This window comes from Euleptes europaea, chromosome 14, assembly GCF_029931775.1.
Source record: "Euleptes europaea isolate rEulEur1 chromosome 14, rEulEur1.hap1, whole genome shotgun sequence".
In the NCBI taxonomy this organism is placed as follows: Eukaryota; Metazoa; Chordata; class Lepidosauria; order Squamata; family Sphaerodactylidae; genus Euleptes; species Euleptes europaea.
In genome coordinates this window covers 38754325-38777780 of record NC_079325.1, presented here as the reverse complement: position 1 = coordinate 38777780, position 23456 = coordinate 38754325, and positions in this window count along the sequence as shown.

Here is a 23456-nt window from a genome sequence, read left to right as displayed (position 1 = left end):
CTTCAATGCCATAGAGTCCAATTGCCAAAGCAGCCATTTTCTCCAGGTGAACTGATCTCTATCAGCTGGAGATCAGTTGTAATAGCAGGAGATCTCCAGCTAATACCTGGAGGTTGGCAACCCTAATTATAGGTGTTGTGGATCACAGTATATTAGGATGTTGTGGATTGCTGTGCTGTGTTCTCCCTCTGTCCTTACATGGGAGGGCTGGAATATTTATTCACAAAACGCATATGGGACTCTGTGCTACAAGATGTCCTAGAGTTGGGAGGGGCCAACTGATCCAACCCCATGCTAAATGCAGGAAGTCCAAAACTAGAGCTTCCCGACTAGATGTGGTCATGCTTATTGGCTTAGTAGACAAATTATTTGAGGACAGGCAAACCAAAAGTGATTAGCCAAATCGTTCCCCCATATTCAGACCACTGAATGCAACATGCTGAGAACGTACAGTGTGGGAGAGCTGTGGCCTTCTGGCCTACGTGGAAGCTTCTTGCAAACATTTGCCTGGGCCATTCTAGGCATAGTGTGGGACTAGATGGACCTTTAGGCTCCTCTTATGTTTTTGGGGTGCAGCCCTGCTTATCAGTCTTATGAGTTTCTGCCCCCCAAAGACTATTTGCATAGAAGGGCTGCGATTTACATATATGTACTTTTGATGTGAGAGTAGACAAAATGGCCTTCAAAGATGCCTATTTGATAGGGTTGCCAACTCTGGGTTGGAAAATACCTGGATATGAGGGCAGGGTTTGGGGAGGGTAGGGAATTCAATGCCATAGAGTCCAATTGCCAAAGCAGCCATTTTCTCCACGTAAACAGATCTCTTTCAGCTGGAGATCAATTGTAATAGCAGGAGATCTCCAGCTTTTACCTGGAGGTTGGCAACCCTACTGTTCGATGAGCAGCTAACTTGCACAGAAACAAAATTCAGTGCTGACTGGCTGAAGAACAGGATGTGGCATAAGCTGCGCAAGCGACCTCTGCTGCTCTTACAGGTACAAACTGGGCAAAAAGGAGCAGGTGTAGGAAAAGAGAGCTCAGCAATGCAGAGTTTCCAGCCCGAATGGAGGCTGAGAAGGTTAAATTTTCCCACTGTGTAAGGATGGGTCTGAAAATAGAAACCGGCTTCTAATTTTAAACTTCTCTGGCTGTGTCACTGAAGCAGCTAATTAGAATCCTGCCAAGTTGTTGGCTTAATTTGCTAATTAAGCCTGTCTGCTTCCTGAAACAGGAGCCAGATAATGCTGAGTCAGCTTATGGAGCTAAGTGGATGTCACCGGAGAATCCCACTGGCCCGGACCAGCCAATGAGGGCTTCAAGGTAAGTGACGGGTCCTTTTGTGCCGGCTGGCTGAGCGATGCTTACTTATTCTGAGTAACGGTGTTCTCTGGAGGGGCTGGATTGAAACATTATGTTTATCAGTTTACCGAATGGAGGCCTCTGCTATTAAAGAACATGTTGAAAACGTATATGCAGTTTACATTTGGTTTCAGTTGCTTCCGGAAGCAGCCTCATTCCCCACGTCAGTCAGTTTTCTGCCTTTTGCTCCACTCATTTTGGGAAGCTGCTTGGTTTTGCTTTGAAGATGTGACAGCTGCTTGAGTTGAAACTGGATGGGTGTGTGTGCAAAATGAACATTAAAAAAATATTGCATTATGTGTATTAAAAGAATACTGAGTGATCTAAACTTTTGGTTCTGGTTTGGAGTATTTTGGCAGGTTTTAGAGATGGTATGTGGAAGCTAGATAGCAGCTTGCTCAGAGGCTTAGTAAGGGCATCAGGCCAGGCAGGGCTTGTAACATCCTTATTTTCATAGCAAACATTGCTGTTTGAACATATGCACCCCTCTCTCATTAATATACACCGCCAACAGCTCATCTCTGCCATTTGCTCTACAATAGCCTGACCTCCACTAAAAGCCAGGATGGTGTTTGTACTTTTTGTTAAAGATATAGTGGGAAAACAGCTCTCTCCAGTAATGTGTTGTTAATAGTTCCAAATAAACAGTGTGAGAAAGGACAGGCTGCACCTTCATGTTTACATAGTTACATTTTTACGTATTTATACAAATGCAGCTGTATCCTCTGGAGTAGGGGTCTCAAAACTGCGGCTCCAGAGCCGCATGCGGCTCTTTGGCCCGTTGAGTGCGGCTCTCCGAACTTGGTTCGGAGCCCCTGCTCTTGCGCCCGCTCGCGCCGGCAGCCGGGCTGCGGAGCCGGCGCGCCTGAGAGAGAGAGAGCGGGCGAGTGGGCGCGCTGTCTCTCCCCCCCCCCCCCGCCGTGGAGAATGGCCAGGGCCCCCTTTCCCTTGCCCTCAATGGTTGGGAGGCTAAAGCCTCCCTTCCCCTCTAGCCGTGTGATTGCTGGGCAGGCGGCTCAGCGGTTCCTGCCCCCCTCCTATCAGCTGTTGGGCGGGGTGGGCTTCCTTTGGTAGACCTGGCCTCCGGCTGAGTCCCATTGGGAGGCCATGTCTACCCACTGGCTTTCTTGGCGGTAGACCTGGACTCCGAGGAGGGGGAAAAGTCCCCCTTCAGAGGCCAGGTCTACCAATTGGCTTCTAAGGGCCTCCGGAGGCCAGGTCTACTGCCAAGAAAGCCAATGGGTAGACCTGGCCTCCCAATGGGACTCAGCCGGAGGCCAGGTCTACCAATAGGCTTTTATGGAGGTAGACCAGGCCTCCAGACAAGGACTCTGGACGGGGAGGGGGAAATGGCAGGGACTTACAATTTAATTTTTATCAATAAATAAGATCACTATTAAGTATGATATCAAGTTTTATTCAGTGTACCTATAGTTTAATTAAGACTTAAAACTTTAATTAAAGTTTATTAAGTTAATAAACAGTGTACCTACCTATATAGTTTAAGTTTAAGAAATTTGGCTCTCAAAAGAAATCTCAATCGTTGTACTGTTGATATTTGGCTCTTTTGACTAATGAGTTTGCCGACCCCTGCTCTGGAGGATCAGGAGGACTGGTAAGCACTCAGGTTTGTGGTTCCATTATCCCCTTTCTTGCTCCTTTCATCCCACTTGGGCATTCCTTATTTCTTTTTGTTCCCCTTCTGCGATTATTTTGCAAAGCAATGAGGTAGGTATTGTGTTTGGCTCCGCCTCCTGTGGCAGCCATTTTGGGGTGGCACCCCCCTTCCTCAAAATACTCCATGAGGTGTATGGGAGGGGGTCTCAATTTTTACCTGCTAAGAACTGTTCTTGGGCTCCTTCCCAGAACTTGGATGTGCTGAGCCATGCTTTAGCACATTGTGCTGTGTGATGTACACTGACCACACCAACGTGGTAAGCAGCTTTTGCAAAGAGGGGACAAGAAACTGGATTTAACTGGCTGGTATTCTGCAATGAATGGAATTTATCTGCCTTGGCTACAGCCTGGCTCACTAAAGAACAAGTGGGAGGTTTTTGGGGCAGAGTCTAAGGAGGGTGGGGTTTGGGGAAGGGAGGGACTTCAATGCCATAGAGTCCAATGGCCAAAGCGGCCATTTTCTCCAGGTGAACTGATCTCTATCGGCAGGAGATAAGTTGTAATAGCAGAAGATCGCCAGCTAGTGCCTGGAAGTTGGTAACCCTAATTCTATGTCACTTCCAGTTGTGCAACCATAGCGTTTGGGAGGATTGCTAAAGCATTGCAGCGATGCTGTGATGTTGTTTCTGGTTATGTGACTGGAATTGACATTACACAATGCTGCATGATGCCTAGCCCCACTCCCAAAAGCGATCTGGGCCACCCACCCCACTTTTGAAGTGCCTGTGCTATAATATTAATTCCGAATTACCGTAACACAGTAGGAGGTTGATAGTTCAAAGCAGTTGTTTATTAGGCCTAATATACATACCGGATAAAACTGCCCAAATGCGCAGGACAGTCCTCACCCAGAACAAAGGATTACAACAACTTTTATAATTTTGGATTGGGGATGTTACAATTATGTCAATTCACTGCACATTGGCTGTCCAATTCATTTTAATTAGCATAGCATGTACACATTGGCCGAAGCTGTTTCTAGGCAAGCACCAGGTCTTGTGACCACATTCCTAAGACATTGCTTTTCTCTACAGGTGGACGGCTGTGCCAGGCACGTGATGCAGTCTTTTGTTCTGGCAGCTCATAATGGTGTCTGCCAGACTTATGCTAACTTAAATGATTATACATTAGGGCATCTGTTTCAAGGATCAATACTTTACCCCTTATACCTGGGCTGCATGTCTATTACATATATGTGCTCTTCACATGGTATTGTGCCAGATGCTAAGTCTTATATTTTGGGCTTAGCATCTTTATAAGTGCAAGTATGCGAACTGGAGCATAAAAGCATACATTTCCGATACATTTCCCATAGTACATAATGATTTCAGGCAGTACATTTTCACCTCCAGCCAGGTTTTTGTATTGTTTCCAAAACCTGTTAGACCAGAAGTGAGATGGAGGCCAAAGAAACGCGCACACTCCCCAGAAGGCAATGGCTCTCTCACACCGCATTTAGTTCCCTAAAACACTGCCAGGTCTCTCCAGCAACAAAGGGGGACATTGCAAGCAAGGAATATTGCTGTGCGCAACATGAGTGGCTCCTGTCTATTGCATAATGGATTCACAACTGAGTAGGGTTGCCAACCTCCAGGTACTTGGGAGAAAATAAGTACCAACACAACGTAAATGCAACCTAAGTTTAGTACAGTGAAAAAGTGCACAGTGAACAAACAACAAACATTACTAGCTGGAGATCACCTGCTATCACAACTGATCTCCAGCCGATGGAGATGAGTTCACCTGGAGACAATGGCTGCTTTGGCCATTGGACTCTATGGCACTGAAGTCCCTCCCCTCCCCAGACCCTGCCCTCCTCAGGCTACGCTGCCAAAACCTCCTGCCGTTGGCAAAGAGGGACCTGGTAACCCTACAACTGAGTCTCATGGAGAGTTTGAAACGCTGCTTGCCACCTTTTCTTATGCGACAGTCATAATTAATAATACCAAACTGTGGATTAGTTGGAATTGAGGTGTATATGTGTCAGGAATTTCAGAAGGGATCCACAAATACAGCCTTGGTGTATTATAAATATTTTTAATCAGTTAGTGATACATATGCACATGGATATTGCTATGAGCCTCTATGGGGCTCCATAAGCCAAAAGATGGGCTGTTGCCCAAGGAGTCAGCATTTGAAATTTTCAGAGAGGGTTGTGCATGTGTATGCGAGAGAGGGAGATCTCTGTTCAGCCATGATAGTCACTGGTGACTTTCTCAGCCTTCTTTGCAGGGCTGTTGTGCAGATAATCCCATTTTCACTACAAATGAAATAAATAAACCAGCATTTTAGAAATTTAAAAATTCACTAGCCCTTTTGAATATATATATAAGGGGATGGAGTAGTTAAAGGAACATATAGATAACAGTAGTAATGCAAATATAACACAAATATTTTGATATGATATCAGCTTAGATCAGTTTGGACTTATTTTATATTTAGGGGTTTTGAAGAAAGTAAAAGTGGTGATTAATTTAGTAAGTATCGGTATGTTATAATATTTTTGTGTTAGAATTGTTTTGTGTTAGATGTGTGGGTTGTGTTGTTTGCTGTTTGTTTTGTATTATTTGTTATATTGGAGTTACGTGATGTGTTATTTGGTAAGGTTTGTTTTTGTTTGCATTTTATGAAACTGAAAATTAAATTTAAAAAGGGGGGGGAGAAATTTTAAAATTCGCTCATCGCCTTAAAATTATGCTTTCCTTGTATCCTTGCAGAAGAGGGGGGGTCCTCAACCTTGATCCTGTAGGCACTTTAGGAATTTTGAGGGAGGTTGTGGGTGCTACCACAAAATGGCTACCATTAACTAGGTTAGGGTGATATAATGGCCGCTTCAAAGTCATTCATAGCCTGATCCTATGCATGTCTACCTGGAAGTAAGTCCTAAAGAGTGCAGTTGGATTTTATTCCTGAGTCGGCATGGGATAGCAGCCTCAGTGATCTTTGAGACTGTCAGGATTTGAACCCAGGACTTCCTGGTTAACCCACTGTACCACACTGTCTCCTGTGCTCTCTTATACTGTCATATATGTACCCTCTCCCTAGAAGCTAAAATGATTATACTAAGGCTACCATACTTTGGTCACATTACAAGAAGACAAGTTGAAGGCAGCAGGAAAAGAGGAAGACCCTAGAAGATGGATTGATTCAGTCAAGGAAGCCACGGCCCTCAGTCTGCAAGACCTGAGCAAGGCTGTTGACTATAGGATATTTTGGAGGATATTAATTTGTAGGGTCACCATAGGTTGGAAGCGACTTGACAGGACTTAACACACAACGCACATGTATGCGCATGCTTTTATTTTCTGGCATGATGATCTTTCCTCTTTGAGTATAATGATTTCTATCTCTTCTCCTTGTGATCGGTATATTATAAAGGCTTAATAATGCCATACAAGAAAACCATAATGTATTGCATTACTACCCAGCCTGAATTCTAAACCTCCACTCTTTAAACAAAAGCACCAAGAATCCAGTGACTGAAACCTTTCCAAAACATGGGGCGTGGGAGGCAGCTGGCCCTGAGGAAGACACATGTGCTCCAAACGTGCTTCGGGGGCGGGCAGAGGGACCACAAAGAGGTCCAGAGCATGGTGGGCCTTTGGGAGAGGCTGGAGGGAGAGAAGGTTAGAAGGGTGAGTTGCCTTGACCCGCCATGTTCTCGAACAATGACGGACGCCCCGCAGCACATGTGTTCCCCGAGGGCAGCCCAGTGTGATGAAAGGCAAGAGCCGAGTGTCCGTGGGAGAGGGTCACCGAAGCGCTATTGTCAGAGGAAACTATTGTTGGGCTGAGAGTTCTCGACAGACAATTGCTGTGCCCATTATATCTGTGGCTGCTCCCACCGCCCCCTGCAAACAATAGCGATGGGGGCCATGCAGGCGGAAAGATGGCAGATGATACATTTGGGATACTTGCCAGGGCAGTGTCGTGGTTAGAATGTCAGGCTAGGGTTGAGGAGACGTGGGTTCAAATCCCCACTCAGTCGTGAAGCTCGTTGGGTGACCTTGGGCTAGTCTCTCTGTCTCTCTCCCTCAGCCTAACCTTCCTCACTGGGTTGTTGTGAGGGTAACTGGGGAGAACCCTCCTTGGTGAAGGGCAGCTTACAAATGAGGAAACTTGACCTCAGTTTTGTTTCCCCACTCCTCCACATGAGCTGCGGACGCTAATCTGATGAACCGGGTGGGTTTCCCCATTCCTCCACATGAAGTCAGCTGGGTGACCTTGGGCTAGTCACAGTTCTCTCAGAACTCTCCCAGCCCAGCGTACCTCTCAGGGTGTCTGTTGTGGGGAGGGGGAGGGAAGGTGATTGTAAGCCGGTTTGATTCTCCCTTGAGTGGTAGAGAAAGTCGGCAGATAAAAACCAACTCTTCTTCTTGTCCGTTGTTCTGAAGTGTGGTGCTGGTGCCATATTGGGGAACAGTTCCCAGAAGAGCCACAAGAACCGCAGGAGGCTCCTGAACCACTCAATATCACTTCTTTAGCTAAAACAAAATTTTGAGATGAAATTTGAAGGTTTCTCCTACTCAGGTCAAATATCCAAGCCAAAGGTTTCATGTAAGCTCAAGGCATCAGGTGGGTGAATGATTCGACTCAGACCTAGGCTAGTGGCGTCTGAATTATTTTCACTTGAAGTGAAATTTGATGAGAATTCGGAGGTTCACGGATCATCCTAAAAGGTCACGCTTCTAAAAACTATTTATGCATTCCCCTTGTTCTTTGCCCCAGATCCTGATCTTATTAGAAACTTTTTTGGGGTTTTCTCAAAAATTCTCAGATGCTTTCTTTGTCCGGGAACCTCCAATGACTTGGATTTTGCTTTGGGCAAAACTTGCTGCCCACCTCACAATTAATGCAAGATTACACCAATGGCTTTGCTTCTTCAGCTGGCGCTTGCAGGCTATCCCTCCTGCTTGGCTAAAAGCATCTTGCACCTGCAAATTACCTTCTATCCCCCCGCCCCCATGTAGCTGAGATTGGGGACAGTTGGCGGGAGAGAGGAAAACAGCAGGCCCAGGAAGAAGAGGTCAGGACTGTCTCAAGGGCTAACTCTTGTGGGAGCTCTTGAGAGGGGTGGATTGGTCAGCTAACCTCCTGGGAAAGTTCCCGGTGGGCCAGTAGTGGTCAGGTAGGGTTGCCAACCTCCAGGTACTTAAGTAATCAAAGATTAACACCTCTGTTCTAGTACCCTTGTTTGGAAATCATAAGATATGAAATATTAATTCTACATGGTATGCTTCTTTTCTTCATCCCTATGGGAGATTATTACCACTGGCTTTGAAAGCTTGCATTGAAACAAGTGTACTTGTTAAGACTCAAACTGTAAGTAAATCACTGTTTAATATTTATGAAATATTGTATATAATTGGACTTGGTTGTTCTATATATTTTAATTTTTTTGTATACAGAAACGGGACTGAGGAAGACTTGAAACGATCGTATCCCTGTTTACCTTCTCTTCTTTTGAAGACTTCCAAGCTGGATTGACTGTGACTGTTATTCTTTTGTAGACACTCACCTTTGGATTGATTGTTACTCTCTTGTAGACACTTACCTTGGATTGATAGTTACTGTATATTATGTGATGTTTGCTTATGCTTATTACACTTTTTGAGTACTTGGCTATAGTAATTTGTTCTGTACTTATTTTCTAAACTCCAGGTACTAGCTGGAGATCTCCTGCTATTACAACTGATCTCCAGCCGATAGCGATCAGTTCACCTGGAGAAAATGGCTGCTTTGGAAATTGGACTCTATGGCATTGAAGTTCCTCCCCTCCCCAAACTCCGCCCTCCTCAGGCTCCACCCCCAAAACCTCCCACCTGTGGCAAAGAGGGACCTGGCAACCCTACGGCCAGGAGCACAGCTGTGCCGAGTCCCACCATGTTGGGTTGCCAAATCTGGGTGGTGAAACACCTGCAGATTTGGGATTGTGTGTGGAGCCTGGGATGGGAGGAGCAGGACCTCAATGGAGTATAAGGCCATAGAGACCACCGCCCAAAGCACCCATTTTCTCCAGGTATGGTTGCCAAGCTCCAGATGGTGGCTGGAGAGCTCCTGGATTTACAACTGATCTTCAGATGATAGAGATCAGTTCCCCTGGAGAAAATGGCCGCTTGGGACAGTCGACTCTATGGCATTATATCCCATTGAAGTCCCTCCGCCCAAATCTGCAGGTCTTTCACCATCCACAGTTGGCAGCCCTATCTCCAGGAAAACTGACTTCAGTTGTCTGGAGATCAGTTCTAATTCTGGGAACTTTCCAGACCCCACCTGGAGGCTGGCAACCCTAAGTCCTGGTATTGATGATGGCAGGCCCCTACACTTCTATTGTTTTGTAAAATGTGCAAGAGAGAGTTGTTTTCAGAGACAGAGCAAAGCTGCTGTGTACTGGATCAGCCCAGGAGGTGACTTTTGCCTTTTGGCACTGAATGTCCTGTTTCCTTGCCTTAAACAGAGATGGCTGCTTCCATTGTTCTTGTTTCCCCCCTGTTCTATAGGACCTGTCCAACTGGGATCTTTGCTTTTAGGTTCAAATGTGGCTATCATATCTTGTAATGCACTGAATGATGCTATCGTAGTTTGTAATCTGTTTACTGATGGACTGCAAAGTTTTTAACATACTTGTAATCAGCCTTGAGTCCCAGTTAAAAAGTTGGACTATAAATGAAAATAATAATAGGCAGTCACTTCCCCTGCCCTGCATCATTTAGAGGCTGTGTGACTCAGCTTGCTCCTGGGCCATTTTCATATTCTTAACACCTTTGTGCTCTGACCTGGATGGCCCAGGCTAGCCTGATCTCGTCAGATCTCAGAAGCTAAGCAGGGTCAGCCCTGGTTAGTACTTGGATGGGAGACCACCAAGGAATACCAGGGTTATTATGCAGAGGAAGGGGTCATCTGTTGAAGCTGGAGGGTGAGAGATTCAAAACAGATAAAAGGAAGTATTTCTTCACACAACGCATACCGGTAGTTAAATTGTGGAACTCCCTGCCCCAGGATGTGGTTATGACTGCCAACTTGGAAGGCTTTAATAGCAGAGTGGACGTGTTCAGGGAGGAGAGGGCTATTCATGGCTACTAGTAAAATTGATACTAGTCGTGATGCATACCTATTCTCTCTAGGATCAGATGCCTATTATATTAGGTGCTGTGGAGCACAGACAGGAGAATGCTGCTGCAGTCATCTTGTTTGTGGGCTTCCTGGAGGCACCTGGTTAGCCACTGTGTGAACAGACTGCTGGACTTGATGGACCTTGGTCTGATCCATCAGGGCCTTTCTTATGTTCCTATGTTCTTAAGGCAATGGCAAACCACCTCTGTCAGTCTCTTGCCTTCTCAACTGACTGGGTTGCCATAGGTTGTCTGCAACTTAATAGCACTTACACACAACACCTTGGTAAGTTACACACTGTAGTATGGAGGTTATAGTGTTAGACTAGGATCTGGGAAACCCAGGTTGGAATCTGAGATGCTGTGTGCTCTCTAGTCTGTATAGCACATTGGCTATGCTTGCTGAGAGGGAAGTGGATGGTTTTACTTCTGAGGAAAGTCAGAATAGATGGCCTTTGGAATTCCTTGTCCCTGGCAATTTGGGAGTGCCTGGGTTACATTTGATGTCTGTACTGCATATGGGACGCATACATTTTTGCTGCAGCCTTTGCTAATGCTATGGGTTATTTTTAGCTGCTTGCAAAATTGTTCCAGCCTGTTGGGGGTGGGGGGTGGGAATAACCAAAACACAGTTCTACAATCTCCTGCAGGCAACAGTGGTCTCTAGTGGTCATTCTGAGAGAGCAGCTCTCACAATCTTGCACTGATGAAGAACAAATACTGCAACTGAGGGTAAAAAGGCATGGTCGCTTTGTGTGTGTGTAAAGTGCCGTCAAGTCGCAGCCGACTTATGGCGATCCGTTTTTGGGGTTTTCATGGCAAGAGACTAACAGAGGTGGTTTGCCAGCGCCTTCCTCTGCACAGCAACCCTGGACTTCCTTGGTGGTCTCCCATCCAAATACTAACCAGGGCTGACCCTGCTTAGCTTCTGAGGTCTGATGAGATCAGGCTAGCCTGGGCCATCCAGGTCCTCCTTTATTCCTTGTTTCAGCCAGGATTCAGCCAGGATCGAACGCATGTTTGGCGAAATGCATGCGTTCGATCCTGGCTGAAACAGGGAATAAAGGAGGCTAAAGCGACCGTGTTTTTGCCCTGAGTGAGGCACAGTAGGCTGTATGAACCTTAATTTTTTCCGAAACCAGTAACAATTTGTGTGTGTAGGTTGATAATTGCAATGTGGAAAATAGCTACTTTTCAGGCTCACGTTATCGAGGAATGCTCCAGCCTTCCCTATAAGAAAAGCCTTAAACATTTGGGGCTTTTCAGTTTAGCAAGAAAAAGATGACTAAGACATGATAGAGGCTTATGACATTATGCATATTATGGAGAAAGTGGATAGAGAATGTTTCTCTTTCTCCCCGAATATTAGAGTTTAGGGATACCCAATGAAATTGTTAAATAGTAAATTGAGGATAAAGCACACATATTTGCCTTGTGGAACTCACTGCCACAAGATGTCACAATGGCTATTAATTTAGCAAGCTTTAAAAGAGGATTAGACTGCTTCATGGAGCAATAGTTATTATGACACCCACCCACCCCATGTTCAGAGACAGTCAACCTTTCAAATTCTAGCTGTCTAGGGACAACAATACGAATGACCTCTGTTCCCATTTTTAGATTTTCTGATGGCAACTGTAGGAAACTGGATTCTGAACCAGGTGGTCTGATCCAGCAGGGTTCTTCTCAGGTCCCAATTCAATAGGAAATGTTGCAGTTCAATTCAAGACTGGTGGGCTACTCTGTTCTTTAGAGTTGCAGCCCTGGAGAGGTGCATTACTGGTTGTTTAACTGAAGGTAGCAACCTAGAGCAATGCAAGATGAGTGCCATAATTTTATGGCATGATGAGCACACCCACAGCGCACAGTGTGACCTCTATGGGGGCAGACAGGAAATTAAAAAACAGATAACATGCTTCCTGCGAAAGCAGCTTTTATTTAAAGTCTGAGCTACAAGGTCCAGCAAAGGTAAGTGGTAGGGTTGCTAATAAAGTTGCCAACCTCTAGGTAGTAGCTGGAGATCTCCCACTATTACAACTGATATCCTGCCGATAGAGATCAGTTCACCTGGAGAAAATGGCCACTTTGGCAATTAGACTCTATGGCATTGAAGTCCTTCCCCTCCCCAACCCCCAGCATCCTCAGGCTCCAAAAATCTCCAGGTATTTCACAACCTGGAGCTGGCAACCCTAGTTGCTAACCCTGGGTTGGGAAATTCCTGGAGATTTTTGGGGTGGCGCCTGGGGAGGGTGGGATTTGGGCAGGAATAGGAACTCAGCAGGGTATAATGCCATTGGGTTCACCCTCCAAAGAAGCCGTTTTCTCCATTGGAATTGATCTCTGTCATCTGGAGATCTGTTGTGATTCCGGGAGATCTTCAGGCCCTACCTGGAGGCTGGCAACCTTAGTATGTAGTAGGGTCCTATCTGGATTGTAACACTTCATCTTGCAAGTGGAAGAAGTATACATTTTTGAATAGGCTTCGTGTATATCAGGCTTCCCTGTGTGTAGAAAACAAGCACAGCTCGGGGAGGGAGGACAAAGCTTTTTTCCTGTTATGCTAGCTTTCTACATGCACCCTTGAATATTATGTTTTTTTTGGGGGGGGGGTTGCTGTCAAGTTGCAGCTGGCTTATGGCGACCTGGTCGCGTTTTCAAGGCAAGAGATGTTCAGATTGGGTTTGTAATTGTCTGCCTCTGTGTAACAGCCCTGGACTTCCTTGATGGTCTCCCATCCAGGGTTGACCCTATTTAACCAGGGTTGACCCTATTTAGCTTACGAGATCTAATGAGATCAGGCTACTCTGAGCCATCCAGGTCAAATATGCATTATTTTGGTGCTCTTAATTTTTGAGCATAGCCAGGAAATACCCCTTTTTTATCCTGCCAATTATCTTTGTCAAATTTCCTGTTCTGTAGTTTGTCTAGAGGCCGAATAGCAAAGTGAATTTTGACTGCCATCTTCAGGCGGATAGGAGAACTATAACAGAGAGTCAGCAACCGGACGGGCCGTCAGCAAGGTCAGACAGCGCGCTCAGGCCCAACGGGAACATGAACGCGCATAAAGCTGCCTTATCCTTAATCAGACCCTCGGTCCATCAGTCAGTATTGTCTACTCAGACCTGCAGCGGTTCTCCAGGGTCTCAGGCAGAGGTCTTTCCCATCACCTGCTTGCCTAGTCCCTTTAACTGGAGATGCCGGGGATTGAACCTGGGACCTTCTGCATGCCAAGCAGATGCTCTACCACTGAGCCACAGCCCCTCCCCAAACGTTCAGTGGCCCTGAAAGGTGGGTGGGTTGTCAGGTGAACACTTCACCTTTACCCAGGAAGGGCCCCACTGTCAGGAGCCTCAAGAGGCCAGCTGCTGGCACAACAATTGTGAGTGTAATGTAAGCGAGGAATACGGCAAAACGCAGCTGCTTCTCTGGTGCTGGACATGGCACAGATCCACTGGCTCCACTGTATTTTCAAGACACATTTGCTGAGCAGAGCTGAACTGGAGGTTTTCACAGCCTTTAAGCCTCCCTCTCCTTCACTAATAAATGCTGCAAGCCTGGCTTGAAAATGATCAAATTCTTCTTCTTTTTTTGCCGTCAAGTCACTGCCAACTTAATGGTGACCCCGTGGAGTTTTCAAGGCAAGAGACGTTCAGAGGTGATTTGCCAATGCCTGCCTCTGTGTCACGACCCTGGACTTCCTTGGTGGTCTCCCAGTCCCATCCAAATAATAACCAAGGCTGACCCTACTTAGCTTCCGAGATCTGAGACGATCGGAGGGTGAGCAAATTCTAAGCATGCCTTATTGATTGGAGCCTGCTAGAGATGAGAGGTAGGGAGGGAGAGGCCATGAGGGAATGAAGGGTATTCATGGAGCAAGGTCCTACTGTTGGTGTGACCACTGTCTTTCCTATTCCTTCTTGTTGTCCGGTGTAGAGACGGCAGGAGGAGAGTGTAAGCAGCGATGGAACTTTTTCAGAACATTTTTTCTTGCGTTTAATTTCCTCCTTCATCCACAAGAGGGCATCACAACCTCTAATCAATATTGCCTTTGTGTGTGTGTGTGTGTGTGTGTGTAGGGGGGTGTTAATATACACATATATAGCAGTTTGACAGTTCTGACTTAAAAGTGTTTTCCGATAACATGCAAACATCAAACAGGGAATTTGAATCTGTGTTACTGGGGCTGACAAATGGCAAATGAACCTATAAAAGAGACGCTGTTGACTTAACAAATACACACAGAACAATACAGGATGCCGCAGATCAAAAGGCGACAGGCTGTCTGCGTTGACACTTGTTCAGAAACCGGGCTTGAAATGCAGCTATTGAAGGGATGCATACCATAAGGCAGAGGTTCGCCCTCCTAAAAATGTATTAGACCAAAGTCCATCTATTCCAGGAATACTCCATTTTGCGTGGTCTGCTGTTTTTACTAGAATCCCCCCCCCTCCCAATGCATTGATCAGTTTGCAAAGCAAAGAGGACCTGTTCAGAATCTCTGAGCAGCAAAGGAACGTCACCAATCCATCTTCAGAGATCTTGGGCAGGCGTTCTGGCTTGAGAACAGGGTCGTATACAAAGCTTGGCCTGTTTCAGGCTTCTTGTAAGAATGATAGCATATGAAGGTGCTTTCTACTGCATCAAGCTATTGGTCTGTCTAGCCCAGCTTGTCTCCTCTGACCAATGGTGGGTCTCTGCAGTTTCACTTTGCTTCCCCCCCCCCCCCGCCTTTCTACCTGAGATGGTTTATTGCAGGGATTGAATTTGGGATTATCTGTACGGGCAGGCCCTCCAAATCAAGGTTCTCTGGGATCTTGGGCAGAGAGATCTTTTCCAACTCCTGCTACGTAAGTTCCTTCAGCTGGAGATTTGGGGGGCTGAACCTGGGACCTCCTGTGTGAACCATGGCTTCTCCCTGCAATCCAGCAGGCACTTTCTTGTCCTCCATTTGGCCACAATCTGCTTTCTGCTGTCCCTGATCTAGGGTTTCCTTCCTTTGAAAACTTTCCACAGCCGTCCTGCTGCCCTAATCTAATTTCCTATCGTATGCCTGTCTGTGTCCTTCACTTCTCCAACCCTGGACCCTTCAGCCACCCCCCAGATTTCTTTCTGACTCCAACAGCTCCTCCCATTCCCTCTTGTTGCCCCTCCAAGTCCTTTATTGTGCCACATCTTGTTCTCCCACATTCAAACCTCTCCCCCGCTGCTGCTGTTTCTTCTGTGAGGCTTTTGGCACTAACCCTCAGTCCTCACCCCCAGCTGATACTCAACCAAAAATGCATCTAACTTAGGGTTTTCAGGTTCCTCTTTGCCGCTGGTGGGAGATTTTTGGGGCAGAGCCTGAGGAGGGCGGGGTTTGAGGAGGGGAGGGACTTCAACGCCTTAGAGTCCAATGGCCAAAGCGGCCGTTTTCTCCAGGGGAACTGATCTCTGTCGGCTGGAGATCAGTTGAAACAGCAGGAGATATCCAGCTATTACCTGGAGGTTGGCAACCCTTATCTAACTGTAGCTGCACACGTCCACCTCTTCTCCCTCACTTTCAACATTTGGGATAAAGACCAGTTACAGCTTTATTCTTGTGAGCCTAAGGCCATTCTAAAAGAGTGTTCACTGTTCCTGGTGTATGCATTCCCCTTGCTCTTCCCTCTGGTCTCTTTTGCAAGGTTTTTTTTTTTGTATTGTTTCAAATAGCAGTGCAACAGATGAACAGGAAGCGTCTTCCAAACCGCTGTCTTCCTCCTCCAGCCTTAGACTTGTAAGCGCCTTGGGGCAGGAATGCCTTTTCTGCTTACGATGTGTGCCGGCATGGGCTGGGCTTGAGAGACACAATTGCGGGACACATCAAGCCTTAAATATGGCTGTTTTCCTTTCTGTCTGTTCTGAAGGATGTACAGCAATTAACCACTCAGGCGTCTGTTTCTTGAGCGGGCTTTTCTTCTCTCTCTCTTTCATATATTATTCATCGCTCACACTTGTTTCGGATATGTCAAAGTCTCCCTCTTTGAGCCGCGCTTGGGTTTGAATGCCTTGACGGCTGGGTGGAGGGGGCCGGAGCCTTAAGGCCTCGTTCACACATGCAGGCAAGTTAGGTGGGAGTGGCGTGGGAGAATACTGCAGTGGTGGAATTGATTTGGACTGCACTTGGCGCATTACCTTTCTCCCCTATCAAAAACTCTCTGCAAATAGAAAACCAGCACAAAATGTAAACAGGGTGGGAGAAACTTGCTAGTTTTATATTTGTTGGGCTGGAATTTGCCACCTACAGTCTAGAATTGGTGCAATCCATTCTGCCATCTCAGGGCTCTCCCACCTTCTTCACCTGCACATGAGAACCCAAAACTTTGGGCCGCAAACAGGTTTGGCAAGATCGCAGGTCTTCATTTCTCTGCAAGAAGCAGATTGTGCATGTGCCCCCCATTCAGATTTTGACTGTAAAGAAGGGGCAATTTAACCCTGCTCAAATTTGCTAATTAAACCCAGAATGTCCATACATATTAGCATTTCAAGGGGGGGGGGGAAGCTGGACCCTTTCACAGCTACATTTTCTTCCACATACAAGAGTTTCCACATACAAAAATGACAGCAAAGATTGGATATTGCTGTTCCAAATTCCCAGGTTCCTCCTCTACACTGGCTCTTATTGTGTCCTGTAGGTAGACAACCAGCTCTCCCGGGAACTGCCCTGTGAGACCAGTTGGCGAAAGAAAAGCTTCTCTAATTTGGGTTCTGCCTCCTTGCCCTATTGCGCTTTTGTTAAGAATTCCACTTATCTGTGCTTGTTACATTTTACCGTACTTTGAAGTCAGCCGGGCCTGTCAAGTTTAGCCTGTTATATCAAATATTTTTATGATCGTATAAACTTTATAATTCATGACCTCAGGTCCAAAATGAAATTTCCCACAATCATAAACCTAAATATACATTATGTCCAAATTCCAAAAATGTTCTTATCCAAAAGTTCATCAGTTGAACTTGCTATAAATGAAACAATAGCAAATTCTACAGTAATCTCCACAAGCTCATGGTAGCCATTTCCAAACCATTTCACAAGCACAATTTCCTAACGAGTACAAGTCATCATTTCATAATCCTATCCGCGAGCACATTGACGGCTGTCTAGACTTCACCATTTCGCAGGTCGTCTTCATCAGTGTGCCAATTACGAGCTTACAATTCAATAATATTACTCATAAAGGTCCCCTGTGCAAGCACCGGGTCATTCCTGACCCATGGGGTGACATCACATCCCGACGTTTCCTAGGCAGACTTTGTTTATGGGGTGGTTTGCCAGTGCCTTCCCCAGTCATCTTCCCTTTACCCCCAGTAAGCTGGGTACTCATATTACCGACCTCGGAAGGATGGAAGGCTGAGTCAACCTTGAGCCGGCTACCTGAACCCAACTTCCGTCAGGATCGAACTCAGGTCGTGAGCAGCTTGGACTGCAGTCCTGCAGCTTACCACTCTGCACCAGGGGACTCATAAATTTTGCTCATACAAAGATGAAATTGACAAACACCCTTCCATATACAGTGTGGGGCAGCATGTTTTGGGCTCACCAAGGAGGAGGCAGGAGAAGGGCGAAGCAAGGGCCAGATGTAGGCAAGGGGGAGAGGAAATGAGGGTCCCTGGCCTCTTAGGCCAGGGATTGGCCAACACATCGACTAGGGAGGAGCCTGGCCTGGGATTGGATGCCAGTGCGGGAGGGGCAGAGACCACAGAGGTTAAAAGGGAGACTCCCGATGATGGCCAGAGAACACAAGCAGGCTCAGCTCAGGACTGTGAGAGTTGCTGCCGGTGGAGGAGAGGAACAAGGTGAAGCAACCCCCTCTGCTTCCAATTCTAGGGCCTAGGGAGAACACAGCGTAATAGAGAACAAAGCGCAATAGGGCAAGGAGGCTCGCGGCAAGAGGACGGAGAGGCAGAGAGGTGAGACTGGGCAGGAGGAGAGACACAGCTGAGTGGTTCTTGTGGCACTACAAGCCAGGGTTGCAGCAGGGGCTACTCAGCCCAGCAGTCCTAGCAATGGGTCTTAGCTCATCTGTGGCTTCCTCTTTCAAAACTGTCCAGGAGACAATGGGTAAGCTGATGCAGATTACTATTGCTGGTGATCTGAGCCAAGTGGTCTCTGAGGTGCTGGCACAGCTGCTGGGTCTTGGCTGTGTAGGTGACCCATTGGGAAATTTCCCTGTAAGTGAAATGGTCAGTCTGCCCTTGCTCCTACTTGCATTGTTTAACAGTCCGCTTCACGATTCTAAATTGGGTTGCACCAATGGGATATCTGAGTGTATCAATTTGACCTCTGAGGGCCGAACTGGATGCTTTTGGCAAGTTGTGTCTGGGTTTCCCGACCCAACTCTTGTTCCCTGTGGCCACCCCGCAGCTGCAGAGAATGTCATTGATAAATCAGAGAGGGCCCTTTTCAGCTTGGAACTGAGGTGTGGAGGGGAGGGGATTCTCCTGAAATGGTCCCTGGCAGGCAGTTATCCACCACGTATACCTCCAGATTTATGTAACTCCCTGATGCTTCAGCTTCTGAATACGGTGTGGAGGGAAGCAGGCGTCCCTCCTCTCCCCACGCCATAGTTCCAAGCTGAAAAGGGCTCCCTCTCATCTTTAAAACGACATCTCTTGCAGCTGCTGCGGGACTGCAAGGAATACAAGTTGAGTCGGGTTCCCAGACACAACTCGCCAAAGAACGTAATGTCCAGTTTGGCCCAGAGACTTTTTGTTCCTGTGATGTTTCTTTCCCCTTCTGTCAGTCTTCTAGGTGCTGAATTACATCTGAAGAACCTTACTTAGCATTGTTCTTTCTGTCTTACGTTTTTTTTTATCCCAGGTTCAGAGCAGTGTACATGGCTCTGATTTCCTCCCAAGGATCATGTTTGGCTGAGAGAGAGGCTAGGGCCAAGGACCACCCCTGTGGCTGTGTGGATTTGAACCTGTGTCTGACACTGTAACCGCTTTCTTGACGCCGTAACTCTATTAAGAAACAAGATACCTGACTTGGGTCTAAGGACTGACTACCCAGCGTTAGCAACAATACTGTTGCTACACGGTTGCAGTGGATTAGATCCAGACTAAATTTTCTGTCAGCAGAATGGTATGTTCCTGCCAGGGGACCCTGGAGAATGACATGGGGGAGGGGGGGAATCCATGGAAATTGGCCATGGCTCAGTGGTAGAGCCTCTGCTCAGCATGGAGAAGGTCCCAGGTTCAATCCCCGGCATATCCAGTTAAAGCACTGGTTCCCAACCAGGGGTCCGTGGACCCCCAGGGGTCCGCGAGAACTAAATTAAGGTCAACGAAACAAAGTTATAAACCCATAATACATTAATATTTTCAATTAAAAGTTCTCTATTATAAAATATATATTGAAATTTTATTCTAAGTTTAATGTTTAACTAACAGTTATGATTAAAGTTTATTTTCGAATTCTCGGAATTTTTATTTTGAACCTTGGGGTCCCTGCACCGAACAAAAAAGTCCTAGTGGTCCCTGGTCAAAAAAAGGTTGGGAACCACTGAGTTAAAGGGACTAGGCAAGTAGGTGATGTGAAAGACCCCTGCCTGAGACCCTGGAGAGCTGCTGCCGGTCTGAGTAGACAATACTGACTTTGATGGACCAAGGGTCTGATTTCAGGAAAAGGCAGCTTCATGTGTTCATGTGACGGTTTAGTCTGGATCCAACCCACTGGCAGTCAGATCCAGACTTATTACTAATACAGCGTAAGCCAGTAAAACACAGGTGTCATTTATACAAAAGGTAAAAACCCACTGGCAGTTTTGAGATAGTCTGTCAAGTTTGTGAAGCTTTTTGTGTGTGTGGGTATGTGTGGCGTCAAGTCACAGCTGACTTATGGCGACCCCCTCTTGGGTTTTCCAGGCAAGAGACGTTCGGAGGTGGTTTGCCATTGCCTGCCTACGCGTCACGACCCTGGTGTTCCTTGGAGGTCTCCCATCCAAATTGTCACCCGGGCCAACCCTGCTTAGCTTCTGAGATCTGATGGTATCAGGCTAGCCTGGGGTTACCAACCTTCAAAGAAGCGGCCCCGATGGAAGATATTAATTGGAAGTAAAGATTTTAAAAGTGTGGTTATAATTTTTCAGCCATGTTTGTCTTTTTATGCCATATACATAGCATTGCGAAGCCTGTGAGGTTAAACTGGAAAATCCATATAGGCAACCACTGGGGCAGTAGGTATTTTGTCCCACAGAGAATCTACATTGGCATTAGGAATATACAGAGAGGCCCTTTGCCATGGCGTCTGTGTGTGGCATATCAGACCTTTTTCTTTGCCATTTGCATTTCTGGTGTTCCCAATTTGTTTGAGTCCTTGATGCTATTTTAATCCTGAAAGCAGGCATCATTTTTAAAAAGTTCTATTAAATTTCATTAGTATGGTCAGGAAAACCGATGACTGCTATTTTGGCCCAAGTAGGGAAAATCCATGTCAGAAACTGCCATTTTTTAATTAAAAGAGTGTGCCCACACAATTCTCTAGCATCATCCCTAATTGGCACAGTGACTAGGATCAGACTACGATCTCTCAGCTTAACCTGCCTCACCAGGTTGTTGTTGTGAGGATAAAGGAGAAGTGGGCAGTCTCTTGTAAGCTGCTTTGAATATCTGTTAGGGAGAAAAGCAGGTTATAAAGATATAAATACATATTTCAGCACTACCTGGTGCTGAGCTTCCTGTGCAAAGAGAATTTAGCCCTGTACACACTTTACAGTGAATGTGTATTTAGAAGAAGAGTTGGTCTTTATACCCCAATTTCCCCTGCCTTTAAAATGGTATCGGTCCCCTGTCCAAGCACCAGGTCATTCCTGACCCATGGGGTGACGTCACATCCCGACGTTTACTAGGCAGACTTTGTTTGTGGGGTGGTTTGCCATTGCCTTCCCCAGTCATCTTCCCTTTAACCCCAGCAAGCTGGGTACTCATTTTACTGACCTCGGAAGGATGGAAGGCTGAGTCAACCTTGAGCCGGCTACCTGAACCCAACTTTCTTTGGGATTGAACTCAGGTCGTGAGCAGAGCTTGGCTGCAGTACTGCAGCTTACCACTGCGTCATGGGGCTCTTGCAGACCAGCTTATAATTGCCTTCCCTTCCTCTTCCCACAACAGACATCTTGTGAGGTAGGTAAGGCTGAGAGAGTTCGGAGAGAACTGTGACTATGTTGTGATCTCGCAGCACACACACACCAAACAATTTCAAACCTCACAGGGGCAAGTCCAGATATCATCCAAAAGCCAAGTCCTGCCCAAGGTCAACCAGCAGGCTTCATGTAGAGGAGTGGGGAAACAAACCTGGTTCATGAGATTAGAGTCCACCACTCTTAACCACTACACCACGCTGGCTTAGCATGCATGTATACACACATGGTTATTTGTAAGAAAAAGCTGGTTCATGTTTACTTTAAAAACAAAGTCTGGGACCAGGCACCTGAGTAAATGTGGACTTCAAATTGTACTTTCAGCCCGACATGTATTGAATATAATGTAAGAATTACTCATGTGCATAAAAGAAAACTGATGTACATGGTTTAAATTTAGCGTATGTACCATCCCTGTAATGGGTGTCCAGGGCTTCTGCTTTGAACAGCTGTAGACTGGCAAGAATGCATCAGGTGAAGCATTTTCCAGCAGTGTCAGCTAGAGTTGCACCATCTTATCCTAGCTGTAGAGCGGTGAAGAGCCACTTCAGTTAATGTGGACAGGGTTGTTCTGTCTGCCTGAGTTCATCTTGGATCCAGATTTGCACAAGCATTTAAAGTCTGCTGTGACATTGAAGGGAACTGAGAGAGCCAGGTGGCCTACACCTGTAGTCTTTAGCATCCTTTGTCTTGAGTAATGTATTTCTACGCTCAGTTGCACTGCAACATGGGTTTTGCTGTCTTAAAGCTGTTTGCTCATTTTATGTGTACATGTTTTTCTCTAGGGCATACAGGATAGCACAGGATTGGGTGATGTCAGTTATGTGTCACAGGGTTAAACTATCTGGAGAACGAATCTGGTTGTTGTTGTTTTTGCACAAGTGTTTTTTTTAATCTACAAGAGTCTAACATTTGTTGATGCAACAACAAGGAAAACATTATGGCCCAGGAGGAACGAGTGGCAGATTTGTAAGAAACTTGGCAATGAATTACATGTTTTCACTTTTCAGTAGCAAGCCTCCTTTCAGCAAGTGGTCCAAAATGATGAAAAACATAAGCCTGTATCTTCAAGAAAAGTATATAGTTAGGTTATTTTTTAAAAAAGTAATCTATTCAAGCAATCTGGGGGGGGAAAAAGAAAGAAACCAGTAGTGGGCATGTTTTGCACAAGATGCAGAAGAAAATTACATTCTAAGGTGTTCAATTTAATGTGGGTTAAATCAAACCAGAGATTCAAGAGCTGGCTTGTCTGAACCACTTCCCCGCTGTTTCGAGCCCCACTGAATGTGCATTACAGGTATTTTGTGGTGTGTTAACTAGGTCAGTTATTTCTGTCGCTCATTATTACTTGTGAAAAATGTGTGCGGCAAATGTACGCCGGTGGCTTAATTTGGGGAGCTGTCTTCAGTTTTGACATGCTGTAGGATGTGTCTAAATGACTCCATTTCCTGGGAAGGTCATCTTTCAATGCTCAACATTTTTGGACATGCCGTTTTGGAGTCTAATTTGCAGAACGCAACAGACTCTGTGAAAATCCTCCCAGCATTCCCTTAGAACTGAGCTCCGCCAAGGGACAGTGGCACCAGTCTGCTGGAGAGGCTGCAAACTACCTGTTGTATCCTTGGTCCTGAATAGTGACTCAGGATTCAGACCCTGAGGAGGTACCACCAGAAAGTGCGTATGCTATAAGGATACGTCGATACTGTGCTGGTGTAGGGCAGAGAGGAACTGGGGGTAAAAATTTATTACATTTGCATCTCTTCCTTTCTCCAATGAGTTCAAGACATTCATGGTTCTCCCCTCCTCCATTATATCTATGTAACAAGTTAGGATTTGAACTTGTGTCTGCCCGGTCCTAGTCTGACACTCTAACCACTACATAACACAGTCTCTAGGGCTGTGGAAGGAGACAAATACATTAAGCAGATGTTGGCATTAGCCTTGTGGGTACTGGGTATACCAGCTAAGTAGAGGAAGAGACAGTTCAGAATCTTGTTTCTTGCGGTAGCCAACCAGACGTTCTTTGAAGGCCTACAAGAAACATGTAGAAGTCAAAACCTTTTCCTGGAGTTGTCTTCATCTATTGATTTAAAAGTCAAGGTTTCTCTTGCATGCTAGAGAGACGTGTGTCCGACAACACATTATTGGCAGT